This window comes from Lupinus angustifolius, unplaced genomic scaffold, assembly GCF_001865875.1.
Source record: "Lupinus angustifolius cultivar Tanjil unplaced genomic scaffold, LupAngTanjil_v1.0 Scaffold_215_12, whole genome shotgun sequence".
NCBI lineage: Eukaryota > Viridiplantae > Streptophyta > Magnoliopsida > Fabales > Fabaceae > Lupinus > Lupinus angustifolius.
In genome coordinates this window covers 9,856-24,668 of record NW_017726996.1, presented here as the reverse complement: position 1 = coordinate 24,668, position 14,813 = coordinate 9,856, and the positions used below count along the sequence as shown (strand labels likewise).

Sequence of the window (14,813 nt, the reverse complement as noted above, 5' to 3'; positions counted from 1 at the left end):
AACTGATGCATAATACCATGTTTATTACAGAACTTATTAAATTTATGATTTTCGAATTCTCCGCCATGGCCAGATCGAATGTAAATAATCTTTAGGTTAGATTGGTTTTGGATTTGCTTGGCTAGACATTTAAAATATTTATAAGCATCGCTCTTTGATGCTAAAAATAAAGTCCAAGTGAATCTAGAAAAATCATCGACAATAACTAAGGCGTAATATCTCCCACCAAAACTCATAATTTTGATGGTGCGAAAAAGTCCATATGGAGAAGCTCTAACGGTCTAGTAGTGGATATCACATTCTTTTTATTAAATGAATTCCTGACTTGTTTACATTTCAGACACATGTCACAGGAATCTTGAGTTTTAAAATCGAGTTTTGGAAGACCGATAACTAAATTATTTTTCGATAATTTTTCTAAATGCTTCACATGTATGTGAGCGATGCGTCTATGCCAAAGCCAGATGTCATCTTCTTTTGAAATAAGACATTTTGAGAAAAGAGAAGTGACGTCCTCCAGATTAACCATATAAATATTATTTACCCGATACCCAACAAACTTAACGTTATTAGATAATACATCATGAATGATACAACAGTCATAATCAAAAGACACAGTATTACCTTTGTTGCATAATTGGTTTATGCTCAATAAATTGTGTTCCAAACCTTCTACGTAAAGAACATTCTCGATTATTGTGTGGGTTGAGTTGCCAATCTTGCCGGTGCCCAAGATTCTTCCTTTGTTGTTGTCTTCATATGTGACGAATCCCTTTTCTTTCAACGACAAGTCTATGAATTTCGACTTGTCCCCAGTCATATGTCTCGAACAGACGCTACCAAGATACCAATTTTGACCGTGTGTTCGAAGATATACCTACAATATAGATCACCTGCTAGACTCAAGTACCCAAATTATGTTGGGTTCTTTCTTGTTAGTGACTAGGGAGTTATCTCCCTTTCTTACCCAAGTGTAAACGCCACTGGGTATCCCATATTTCCTGATGTAACAGGAATGAGATGTATGGCCACATGTACCATAGTAATGGCATGTAGGAACTCTATTTTTCTTATTTGAATTTCTATATTGGCGTGTTAGAGTTCTCCTATATGATCTATTTTTATGGGATGGGGGAACATACCCTAATCATACCCTAATCAATTGTGTTGGAGGTCTCCTATATCGATTAACATGGCAACAGAATGACACAGAATTCAGTTCAAACAGAAAACACACATTTAAAAGAAAAGCAATTGCGTTAATCGATTAAGTTACCACGTTAATCGATTAACTGGAACATTTATGCATATGTTTCAAATGGTAAACTTCTCATATGTTATGCACAATATATATATACATGTTTTATCAATTATATTATGCATAATATGCACATATAACATGTATGATAGATGCATGAACATACAATTAACTAGATGATATATCTCATGCATATGATATGACAATTAAGATGTCTTAAGAGACTAGCACCTAGGTTCACCTAACCTATACTCACTTACTACGGCACACATCCTAGACTACTTAGATTATAGACTCAATTTACACCCTAGTCTATATATGACCAAATGAGCATAAGGCATGTTGATTGTTGAGCCATCTTCAAGCTTTGTTAGAACCTGGTCTTCATCAAAACATAGGAAAAGACATACTAGTGTTATCCTTGACACTTTGCACTTTCAAAAAGATATGCACTAAAAAATAAACTTTTATTTGTAAACAATAAAAACATGGGTGCCCTCATTGCTTGATGACCTGAAGCCTTAGGAGAGAAGTGAAGGTTGCAAACAACATACTTTATCAATCCTATTGTCTTTCTTGGTTGGGCAGAGAGTTTCTCTTAGCTTTCTCTATTGCCTGCCCGAAGTCTAGCCACTTGAAATCTATCAATTCTTGTATCCTATATCAGATATTTCTACATTTTTCTGTGGAATGTCCTGCAATGATATAATGATACGCACAACTAGCAGCATGATTATACCATTTAGGATATGGTGGTTAAACTTTGGGTGTAATTTGCATTTCAGCTTTGGTGATTGTTTTGGGTTTGTTGAGGAACATGTATTTGGTTTGTGTTTGGCTTGTGTTATGGGAATTGTAAGGGTGTATGGCATTGAAAGGCATTGTATGGATACGAAGTTTGACATAGGTATGAGGCTTTGTAGTATGGGTTTCCACTCCTCCTTTATCATGAAGGCTAAACTCTTGCATTCATTTGCACCTAATTGTTCACCTCCATTTTTGAAACTATGCACATTTCTACTTCTCACCTTAGCCAAGGCATTAAAATCTGAAGTTATGTTGCATATCATACACTCAAAATATGGGTTCTAGAGAGTGTTTATGAAGATGGAAGTTGCTTGTCTTCTCTAGGCGAGGTAAGACTTGAGAGGCAACTCCCCTCCATCTTTGAGCATATTCTTTGAATGATTCGCTCCCCCTCATGAACACGTTCTGGAGTTGAGTTCTATCAGGAGCAGAGTCTTCATTGTACTTATACAACTTGATAAAAGCATCAGATATATCAAGAAAAGCTTTCATATTTTCACTCTCCTAGTGGATATACCAAGAAGTAGCAATTCCTACCAGACATTCTTGGAAGCAATAGATCAATAACTTGTCATTGTCAAGTTACACCAACATTTTCCTAGCATACATGTGCAAATGGATTTTGGGACAAGTTGTCAATCATAATCCTCAAATTTTGGAACCTTGAACTTGGGAGGCAGGACTACGTCTGGCACGAGGCAAATCTCATATGTGTGTTTAAGGTCGAGACAATTATCCCCTTCCACGGCTTTCAGTCTTTCTTCAATCGAACCTCACATTTTAAAATATGTCTTTCCTTTCCCTCTAGAATAACCAATTTGGATATTTCTTTTGTTGTAGCATTCAGTGGCTAGTGATACCATATGAGAAGTTAGAGGATTTCTAATAGCAGTCTTCTCTTGTTGCAGGGCCATGATTGTCTTCATCATTTCACTCATTTGTGCCTTGAGCTCTATCACCTCTAACTTATCCACATGGGTTGTTTCTTGATCTGCTATTAGTTGGGATTCAAATTGTGTGTGATAGGGTGCTTTAGAGCATTAATGAATGTACGTGACAGATAAGTTATTTTAATCATATTAGGATTAAAATGACCAATTTAGAAATTTGTTTGTTGTTTATGAAATGATTAATGGATGCTATACTGTGATGAATGAGATATATGTTTTTTCTTCTTCTTTTGAATGTTTGAAAGGAAAATTTTAGATTAAAAGAAATTATTTTCCCTTGAGGAAAGTTGGTTTAGTAAGACATTTCATCTCGCACTTGATTACTATGAGGTGAACCGCGATATTTTCTCCTACGTTGATGACAATCTTAGACGAAAGACAAGGCCTCAGACCAAGATTACATCTAGATTGTTTATTAGCATTTCCAAATATACATGTTTCTCTACATTTAGTATCTTAGGAGCGTGCCCCATAACGCCGCCAGAATTTGATGACAATTTCAGAGGAAACACAAGGTTTCATACCAAGATTGTATCTATTAAATGCAAGATGGTTTTTTTAACTCCTTTGATTTACTTCGGAGAGCAAGATATTGCCATAACACTAAGAACTAATGTAGCGTCTTTACGAAAATCATTTTTAGAAAAAAAGAAATATGATCACTGAAGATAGAAATGTTTCATGATTTGATGTGCATTTGATGCATGGAAAATGCAAAAATATTTTGCTTTTTGTTCTTGAATGCATAAGAAGTGCATGAATTGATTTTTTTTTTTTACCTTTTAGATAGCTTATGGTGGTGTATACAATGCATGGTATGCTATTGCGTCAAATGCAATGTTAGAATGTTGTTTTTGTTTATTTGTTATGATGAATCCATGCATGAGTATATCATATATTTTTCTTATGATTAGATGAACGAATATTTGATTGATATTTTTTGGATGTTTGATTGATATTTTTTGAATGTCGGAACGATGTATTTTTATGAATGTTCGAATGATAAATGTATGAATGTAGGGATGAATAGTGTGCATGAACTTGATGTAGTAATGTCAATGCATTTTGTATGCCTCTAGGGTGTGATACCTTATTTTGGGGAAATATAGCCTAAGTGACAATATAGTAAAATGTCATGGTGGATTTGGCATATATTATAATGTTAAGGCCAGATCTGAGTTAAACAATAAAACTCTGAGCTTATTAAGATGATAGAAACTTAATCCGTAGGGCATTAAGCCCATCGAAGGGTATGAAAATATCTTTAGGGCGATGAGCCCATTGAAGGGAATGAGAATTATCCCTAGGGTATTAAGTTCATCGAAGGGAATAAAAATTATCGCTATGATGTTTATCTCATCAAAGGAAATGTAAATTACCCCTAGGGCATTTAGCCCATCATAGGGTATGAAAATTATCCCTAGGGCGTTTAGCCCATCAGAGGGAATGCTATGATTTAGCCATCCATGTGGCACAAAAACATCAAAATGCAATAACATCCTCATAACACTCAGGCCTGATCACTTTCTTAAGGACAAATGTCCCAATTTATGAATGGTGATGAATAAAATTAATTTAGGTTACGCTTTATATGTCCAAAATAAGATACACTTACCAGGTTTTCGGTAGTCTAATGATCACAAAGCTATGGCTAGGAATTATGTCTTCTTTAAAGTGGACTCGATAAAAGTCATAGACTTCTTGGCCACAAGATCGCTAACTCATGATACCATAAATGATTTGGGTGGTTCATTCCACCAATACCAGATATAACTTTTGGCCAACACTAAAACATCCTATGTCCCTTCTATCTCAAATCCTAATCACAAATACATGTGTTCATGGCATATGGGTGGGCAAACTCGAGTGTACGGTGCTAGTGTGTGAGGAAGCATATAAACCTTCCATTAAAATAAATTCTCACACCCTAAAAGCTACAAAATTAATCACAAGAATTTAAAACTAAGAAATTGAAGCAAGAAATTGTAGAACATAATAATTTATTATTCTAATAATAAAACAAAAAATGGGTATTTAAGTCCATGAGTTAGTGGATTTAGGCCTGACTCTCTTGTGGGTATTCCTAGCGAAGTCGTTGGCAGTCTTGACCCGATTTTCGGTTAGAAGACTGTTCCTACAACATAGGAAGAGGCATAATCAATTTCAACCACTCCGAAACTGGATAATAAGGTCTTTTGTACAAGAGTTCTGAGCTCGGGAGTCGATTAAAGATTAGGGAAGGTATTAGCACACCGTCCGACCGAATTAAAACGGTACCCTCGCTAATCACATGACTTTTATACCCTTAAAAATTATTTATTTAAAATTCAATTACTAAAAAAATATTTTATTTTTTAATTTTGTGATTGACAAGAGTTTATCTTGCTCCTACATATCCCTGTGTGCAATAGGGAAATCAAGACTAAGTAGTTCTGGTTCGAAAACAAATTAACTAGTTGATTTGTTTGATTGAATTAAGATAGTGTTTAAATTATAATGATTTCAGTTTAATAGAATTAATAGCATAGAGATGATGTTGGTCGTAGCCCTTCTAATCGCATTAAGCGAGGAGTTAGAGATGACTTGAACCATCACCATACTATAAAATTTCCATAAAATCCATTTGATAATAATTAGATTTAATTTGGAATTAATAGCGTACAAACAGTGTTGGTTGTAGACCTTCTACTAACATTAAGCAAGAAGTTAGAGACGACTGGAACAGTAATCGTACTATAAAAATTGCATGAAATTCTTTTGAATTGAAATAAATAATTAGATAAAATATGGAATTAATAGCATAGATATGGTGTTGGTCGTAGACTTTCTACACATATTAGGCACGAAGTTAGAGATAACTCGAACAATGATCGTACTATAAAAATTCCATAAAATTCATTTGCTAATAGAATAAATAATTAGATTTAATATAGAATTAATAGAATTAAGATTGTGTTGGTTGTAGACCTTATCTTTGCATTAAGCAAAAAATTAAAGACGACTCGAACCATGACTGTACTATAAGCCAAACACAAAACTTATGTGAGCTTAGTGAGAAACTTTTTGGTTTTGCACAACTGATTTTGTTTGAATCTTTCTTTACTTGGTGGCGCACAATTTGATAGAAAATAATCAAGGCAAGTTCTTTCAAATAAAATGAGCCATTTGACCAAAAATAGGAACATCCCTTGCTAACCCTTTTGAGCCTTAAAAAGAAATATTATTTTTTTTCAAAGACAACCCTTGAGCCTAATGTGGAAAAGCAAAAATGAAATCTCCTATACTTTTCTAAGTAAAAAGAGAGCATTTTTCAAAAAGAAAGTTGATGGAAAAAATTATGTTAGGGGTAATGGTTGGCCAAGTAACAATGTGTTCAAAAGAAAAAATTCTCAATCTCTTTATAAATAAATAAAAGTACAGAAATGCTCCAAAAATAATAAAGGAGTAAAAAGAGATTGAGAAAAATCAAGAAAAGTTACAGAAATTGTCAAGAAAAAGAATGAGGAAAAGATAAAAAAGAAGAAAGGTGAAAATTTCGAAAAAAGAGTATGTATTTAAAAAGACAAATCATTTGTTGCTCTCTTTTAACTTTGAAAGTATTTTTGAATATCTTGAAAAACCAATTTTCTTTGATAGCCAAGCCTCATTACAACCTAAGGAAGACCTTAGTGATCCTTGAAATTTTTATGCAATCAAAGTAAGTGTTGAGAAGAAAAACAAAATTAAATTCTTGCAAACCAAACAAGTTGAGTTTTGGGTGAAACACTTACCCATTTTGTTCCATTCTTGAGTCGTGTGTGAAAATGCATCTCTTTGATTGATAACATTTATTAAGTGAAGTGGTAAATGAATTTTTGAAAAGATGTGTTCATTCTTAGTTTGAAGCATTATGAGTCAAAATCACATAATCATAAATACATCTCAAGGAACCTTAAAGAATGATGCATAGTTTTGATCATGTCCAACATTAATTTTTTCAAAGCCATTTAGTTGTTATTTTATCTTTGTTTAACGAAAAACAAAGTCTTAAGTTGGAGGGAGTTAATAAGTGCCAAAAATACCTAATTTTCATACACTTTTCATGGCACTTATCCTATGTAAAAAAAGTGAAAACCAACTTAATTCAACACTTTTTAAGTAAATTTTGTGTGTTTAAATAGTATAATTTTTTATCACCACTTGTCCAAGTTTTATTTGACTTTTGATTTTTGATACCTATTTTTCATACACTTTTCATGGCACTTATCCTATGTAAAAAAAGAAAGCTTGCTTCACCTTGAAGAAATCAAGCCAAAAGTACATGACACATGTGTGCTTAAAACTAAGCATGGTAAGGTGCATGCTTCAACTTAAGCATGACTAAGCAACTTGGTCTTGATTGGAAGAAAATAAAGTCAAAGAAAAGCTGCTCACAAAGCTGTCCAGCAAGCACAAAGCTGTCCAGCCAAGCACAAAGTTATCCAGCCAAGCACCAAGCACCAGGCCAGGTCAACCAGGCTACTCAAGCAGACAGCTAAGCATGGACCAGGTCAGCCAAGTTGCTCAAACAGGTAGCTGAGCCTGCACCAGATCAGACCAGGCTGCTCAAGCCGGCAGCTGAGCATGGACCAGGTTAGCTAAGCTGCTCAAGCATGCAGCTGAGCATGGGACTAGGTCAACCAAACTGCTCAAGCAGGCAGTTAAGTGTGGGACTAGGTTAGCTAAGCGTCTAGCCCACTAGAAAAATGATTGATTGGCCTAGAAGAATGGCTATGTCATGAATGATGTCACAGGCCAAGCAACCAACCAAAGCTAACTTCTGGATCAAGTTTATGACCTCATGCATGAGACAAGCAAGTAGGAGGTGTCACCATGCATGTAGCCTAGCCCATAATAGTTCTCCAAGCTAGTTGGCCAAGATGGGACAAGCTCCTGACTCACCAGCTTGGGTGTGCCAGACAGGGAGCTAAGCAGCCAGAAAGGGGGCCTAAGCGGCATGCACTTTGCCTATAAAAGGCACACCCATTCCTTCACTTTTACACATTGCACATAATTGTAAATACATTGTAAATACTTTTAAAATTTCTCTTCTTCTTCCCATTTCGGTTCTCTCTCTTTTTAGAGTGTTCTTAGGCTATTCTTAGGCTTTTAGTTCATAGAAATTCAAAGGGAATGGAGTTGGCAAATGAGGTGCAAAAACATGATTTTGTAACCTCATTTGGAATCAAAAGCATCTCATCCTTGGATAGATGGCTCATACTCCTACATATTGATTTGGATTATGGTATAAGGTTATTTCTTCACTTCATTTGTATTATATTTTGATTTCAATACATTCAAGTTATTACCTTTTGGTTAAGTTTTGATTCTTTAAGAAGTTCTTAATGCGGTTTTAGCTTGATCACCTAAAACTTGATTTAAAGATCCAAAAATGATTATTCTTAGTGTTGACAAGTGAACTAAAAAGTATAACCTACACCTTAGTTCACTTGCCACATCAAGCATATATTTTAAGCAACTTATGTAAAAGGCTAAATGATGTTAATGGAGCCTGAAGTAGGGTGTGACAACCTACTCCGACGTGTGGTACTTAACTATTATTTAGTGTATTACATAAGGTTGGAAATCATCTTACCATTCTAGGACACTAGATGAAGGATTTAGAAATGGTGTGTGGGATAAACCGAAAGTATAACACATAACTTGTAATATTTTCAAAATCATTTGAGTTACTTGAATTTGTAAATAGATAGTTTTTTACTTTTTCATGTTCTTAGTTCATAAAATCACAAAAACAAATTTAATTGTTAGTTTATTACTTTTGGTAAAAGTTACAAAGTATGAGTAAATTTCAATTAGGCAATTGCTTGTGGTTCGACATAACCATATACTATACTACAATTGAATCTTGAAAGAGATGCAAATGTAAAATAGCAAAGTGTTAACTTATAAATTTTATTTGTTGATAAAGAAAGAAACCTTGAATCAAAGTGCAATTTAATTCATAAATTGTATCATTGTGAAAAGGAAAAATATACAGTCATAATGAGTGATCTAACTACTAACTTTTACTTTCTGTCATTTATTTTCCGCAATTAACATTTATTTTCTGTCATTTAAATTCTGCAACTAACATTTATTTATTGCTTTATATATTTTTTATTTACCAACCTTCCATAAGGAAGTAGTTCGGTTAATAAAGGAAAACGAAAATAAATATCACTTATTATCACTTGTGTTAATTTGCTAAATTCATACCATTATACCGGCGTTGGAATTAATCCAACAAAGCCGAGATGGTATGAAATTGTTAATAATTCAATAAAGCTATGTTTTTAATTAAAAGAACATTCTTGAAACCATTATACCAGCGTTGGAATTTATTCCAACAAAACCAAGATGGCGAGCAAATAATCGATCTGTCATTAAATAAATCAATAAGAAACTTGCCTCAATAACCAGCAAAGAACACTCTTTCAACAAATGAAACCTATTCACTTTAGATGAAAGTTGTTCATTTGAATTTGAAAATCTGGTTTCCAACAGCTATGGGTAATAGATTGTCACGACTGTGTAATCAATTGCCAAACGTTTTTTGACCAAAGTGGTAATCGATTAATACAATGCATTAATTGGTTACTCAGTGTCAGTTATGCTTTGTAATTGTTTTCTTAGTCAGGTAACCTGTTATTTAGTTCCAATAACCTATTACCAATTGCCACATAGTTCAAGTAATTTGTTACCTAGATCTAATAACCTATTATTCAGGTCAAGTAACTCATTACTTAGCATTATTGACATTTAATCAAGACTTATCCAATTCTTTTGAAAATAGTTTTTTTCCTTTGTGCATGGCTACTAATATATAAATTGAGTACAATGATAGAAGTACTTATTGAAGACTTTAATCTATAATTTCTTGAAGCTTGAATCTTATATGTCAACATAGTCTTCTTTTTGTGATCTTGATGTCTTCATCAAAACCGTGTCAAAGTTAGGAGCAATATCTTCTTTACATGTACTATAAAGAATTCATGAAATTCGTTGAGTTAAAATATTAAATTATTATTAACTAAAATAAAAATAATTATGAAATTTATTTGTACATAAAAAGAATATTAACCCAATTATCCTGAAATTATCAAGAAAATCTGTGTTCAGTATTTTACTTTACTAATTCTTCTGCATAGCAATTCATCTTTCAATGAACAATGCATAAGTATTAGTTGTGGATAATATAAAAGTTTTTGTACTTATCTACAAGTATGTTGTTGAACCAAGTAAAGAGACATTCATCTTTTTCATGCATAATAAATCACCAATCTCTTTATCATAACTTTTTTCAACTTCCAAAATTGATACTGGGTATTATTCAATTCCTCACATGGTAGAACCTTAACGACAACATTTTAACCAAGATAAACTCCATGATACAAATTTGGGTAGGAACATGATGCTATTCTTTTTTCCATATTAAATAACCTCTTCACTATTTTCAATCTCCAAACTTTAATTTCCTTTTGGTTCTATTGTGGTCAAACTCTTCTTGTATAAAATCCTTCTCCCCACTTTGCCTCAACCAACTAAGGAAACCTTTTGGAATGGAATTAGTTCTTGTAAAATAATAGGATTAAGAGTAGGTGTTTATAGTGATGCTTTTGTAACTCCTTTTTTTAATTGAATTAAGGAATATGAGAATTTGGAGAGGGGAAAACCAAGTTGGAGAGATGCTCCAGCTGCTCTTTTTTATCTCTTTTTCCTTTCTTGTTATCTTTTCAAATTTGTAACCTCTACTATACAAAAACTTTAAAATGTTTGTTAGGAATCTAACGATTAAAGAATAAATAACTAGCCTTGGAACTTATAAAAATGTACTTTTTGCCTTGGTCCAAGGATTCTACATCATTCTCCTATAAGAAGAGAGTGTTGAGAATTCCTCATGATTGGTGAAATGCCAATTCTAGGATCTTAAATTTCATGATTCTCACGCATATATATGAAACAAATGGTGCAGTGTCATACCTGAATCCATGTTGCTGGATGTGCTCCTTTGATCTACGTTTCTTAACGAAGTTTTGTGATATGATGGTTTTCCTCAATCAAATATCTGATTCCTCTTGGGACTTGCGTTTTCACTCTGATGGTGAGAGGAGAAAACTGAATTTGATTTGATGTGTTGAGACCATAACCTTTCTTATGCATTAACTTATAGGGTTCTCAATATCCCTTATGAGTAACCTGATGGGTATTCACCTATTAAGCTCATATATGTTATCAGCTTTTAAAAATCTAAGGGGTGTCACTAATTAGATCACTTATAATGTAACCCCGGAAATAAATAGTTGATATCATTGTATCAAATATATGATGCCCACCTTAATTAGAAATTATAAATTTCTAACAATCTCCCACTTGGGCTTCATATCTTCCTGAAACAATTATATCACAGGTTCTTTAGGCGCGCACCCGTATGTTATTTACTTTTAGACTTCTCCTTAATACAATCTGGTTCATCTCATATATTAACTATGGAACCACTGCCACTTTCATCACATTTAAGTGTGATTTGACCACGATGATCACCATATTAATATACTCAATGACATCTATCAAATATGGATGAGTGACATGGAAATTTCATACAGTCACTACAAGAAATTTGTCATATACCTACTGATACTTATAGTAATTGCAAATAAAACTGTAGGTATAGATATAATATACTTATGGATATTAAGAAACCGTAGGTATAGGTGTAATATAGTCACATATGTCTAGGTTGGTAACTATATGTATTAGTGACAGCGGACAAAACCGAAGGTATAGATTTATATACCTATGAAAGTTACATAAACCATAGGTATAAGTGTAATATAACTACAAGTACCTAGGTCGGTAACTATATGTATTAGTGACAGTAAATATAACTGTAGCTAATGTCGCCACCCGATTTAAAATACAAAGCGATGTATAGATTTAAAAATAATGAACAAAAAAGGAATAAAAAGTAATAAAAAAAAAATTAGAAAGGGGGGTAACAGAAGGATGCCCCCGTAATCCCCAAACCAATTTAGAAAAAGGGTTTCCCCATGCCTCTATTTTTTTTACTTTCCCCTCTCGGTTTCAGTGGCAGCGGCGGTGATTAAGAGTCGTGGGTGGCTAAAATCAGGCTGGCCCAGACTTCTTGGTGGAGGCATGACTCTAAGACCCGACGGTTCGGGGTGCGACGATGGCCCTGATTAGAACCCGAATCGGTTTGTCTAGGCTCGGCGATGGCGAGACAGCGGAGCCCCGCCCTGTAGGGAGGCCAACTCAGCCTAATCCCCGAGGTAACATTATAGATTACACTCTTACTTATTTGGAGTTAAAATTATTAACTTCAGGGTTTTGTGATTGCTTCTCTGTTTTGATGCTTTGTTTGATTTTTGTGATTGCTTCTCTGTAAGTAGCTGTTCTCTTAGTTACTAATTGTAGAAATAATCCTCTTGGTTTTTGAAATTGTAATCGTCACTGATTATGTTAGTCCCTGAAATGCTTATAAGTTCATGGAGTTACATAAATTTATCTATTTAGGGATTGAAATAGTAGTTTGGTAGTGCTGTTTTGATGCTACTTGAGCTATATTCTGCATAATGAAAATCTTATAGCTTCTTGTTGTTGCTCTTGGTTTTAGATTGTTGTCCGCAATTGCAATTAGAATCGTGTTGTTTACATTTCTCTGCTACTGTTTGTAATTGTAACTTTTCAGTTTGCAAGTATTTGAATATGGTCATTATATTTTAATAAGAATCATTTTGTTTACTTTTCTGTAATGCTTAGTGTTTCCGAAGAAGATATCCGAGTTCTAAAGAATATTTGTGTACATGCATATCAGTATATGCAAAGTGAAGGTTTAATTAAATCAATTGTGAAGGATTGGAGTATTACAAAATACATTATCTCATTGGATATGTATGGTTAATATTAGTTTTGTTTACATATGTATACAAATTCATACTAATCTTCGGGGTATGTCAAAATTCAAGTTAATCTCAGCACTCAAATAACTACCCCTGTCAATTATTCCTTCAACTCACATTGGTATTGGTTGACAATTTTGAAGTACTAATAAGACTTCTATCTTTTTTTCCTCCATCTCTCTTTACTCTTATCCTTTTTCCTTCTTTGTTTTTTCCTTGATGGTGGTGAACATTGAATTGTTCCATGTAATGTTATTTGATTCAGGGACACAACCTCATATATTGAACTTAAGTCCAATTAAGTAGAATATATATATATATATATATATATATATATATATTTATTTATTATTTTAGGAAGAATTGAACAAATATAACAATGATGAGCCTGGACCATCTCACTTAGGCACACAAAGTGGTGTTCCTTTGAAGGAATATATATTTTCCAAAGTAAACGGACCTGATAAGAAAGGACATGTGCGTTATATGGGAAAGTCGGTTTTCTGGAGAAGATATTGATGACATGATAAAAGCTGCAAAGCAGGTTTACCATATTTCCCCTCAAATCTATTTTTCAAAGTTCATGTTATATTTGTATGACTTTTGTGAACTGATTGATATAGTTTAATAGTTGTACTAAAGTTAATTCTTAATCTATTTTTTATGAACTGATCTGCTACAGTTCAGTAACTTCCATTTTAATACATGATACTTTAAGTTAAGGACAAAATAGATCGCACCAAAATAGTTCACTAATTTGTATTCTTTAGCTTTCGCTTTCAATAGGTTCAAGATTCTTCTACTATCCCAACTTTATTTGGTTCTCCAAATTCAGATTGTAATGAAGATAATGAATATGGTATCATTTTTTTATTAATAGAGTTTTTTCATTGAGTTATTATATTCATTCATTGATGATTTTATTATTTTTTGCAGGTGAAGGTTAGCAAATAATTTCTTTTTGATGCAACAAACTAGAAAATGAACCATTTTTTATTTTTTTGGAAACACAATTTGTATATATTTAGATGAATATCCAAATTGTGTAATTTTTTAGATTATAAGACTTTTTATGTCTATGCTATATGTAGTTATGTTATTTTTAGATGGACATAGTTAACTCCTATGACTTTTTTAATTTTAAATATAATGATGTAGAAATGCAACTGTGGGTATATGTATGACTATTTTAATAGCACCAATACTTATACCAATAGAATAAAACCGTAGGTATAAGAAAAATATATTAATCTATAGTGATGGACAAATGTGGATGGTATAAGTTTTAGCTTTATACCTATGATAATGACTTGCGTCACTAAAACCAATAGTAATAGGTAAAACTCTGTAGGTATAAATACCTTCAGTGACAGACATAATCCGAAGGTATAAGTTAACGTTTATACCCATGTTCCAGATAGTCGTTACTTAAGTCTATAGTGACAGAGAAAATTTGTACGTATATCGACTTAAATACGATGGACAAAAACGTCCGTAGGTAAGTTTTTTGTGCTATACCTACGGTTTTTTGTCTTTTATCTACGGTTGTCGTCTGTAGGTATATGGCAAATTTCTTCTAGTGAATATGATCTCATACATATCTATTTTCAACTGGTCCTTCTTTATTCTTTAGTGATATTAATCCAAAGTCTTTAATTGCGAAAAAATTGTTACAATGCACAATTTCAAAATGAAACAATAAATCATCAACTTTATTATGCATAAAAACTGTATATAATATCCAAAGCAAAACATAAAAGATATACTCTCACTGAATTGAGGTACCCTAAGGAACAACACCCATATGAGCAACATGCTCGTGAAATACTTTAGGTACCAAACCCTTAATCAGTGGATCAG

General features: G+C 33.1%; 1 long non-coding RNA gene across 1 annotated transcript; it reads left to right on the top strand.

Annotated features, from left to right (window-relative positions):
• The first annotated feature begins 12,038 nt into the window (after window positions 1–12,038).
• On the top strand, window positions 12,039–13,928 carry LOC109340633. Its single transcript, XR_002106817.1, has 3 exons — window positions 12,039–12,323; window positions 13,360–13,812; window positions 13,890–13,928. It is a non-coding gene; the product is annotated as an uncharacterized LOC109340633 (long non-coding RNA).
• Window positions 13,929–14,813: the final 885 nt, after the last annotated feature.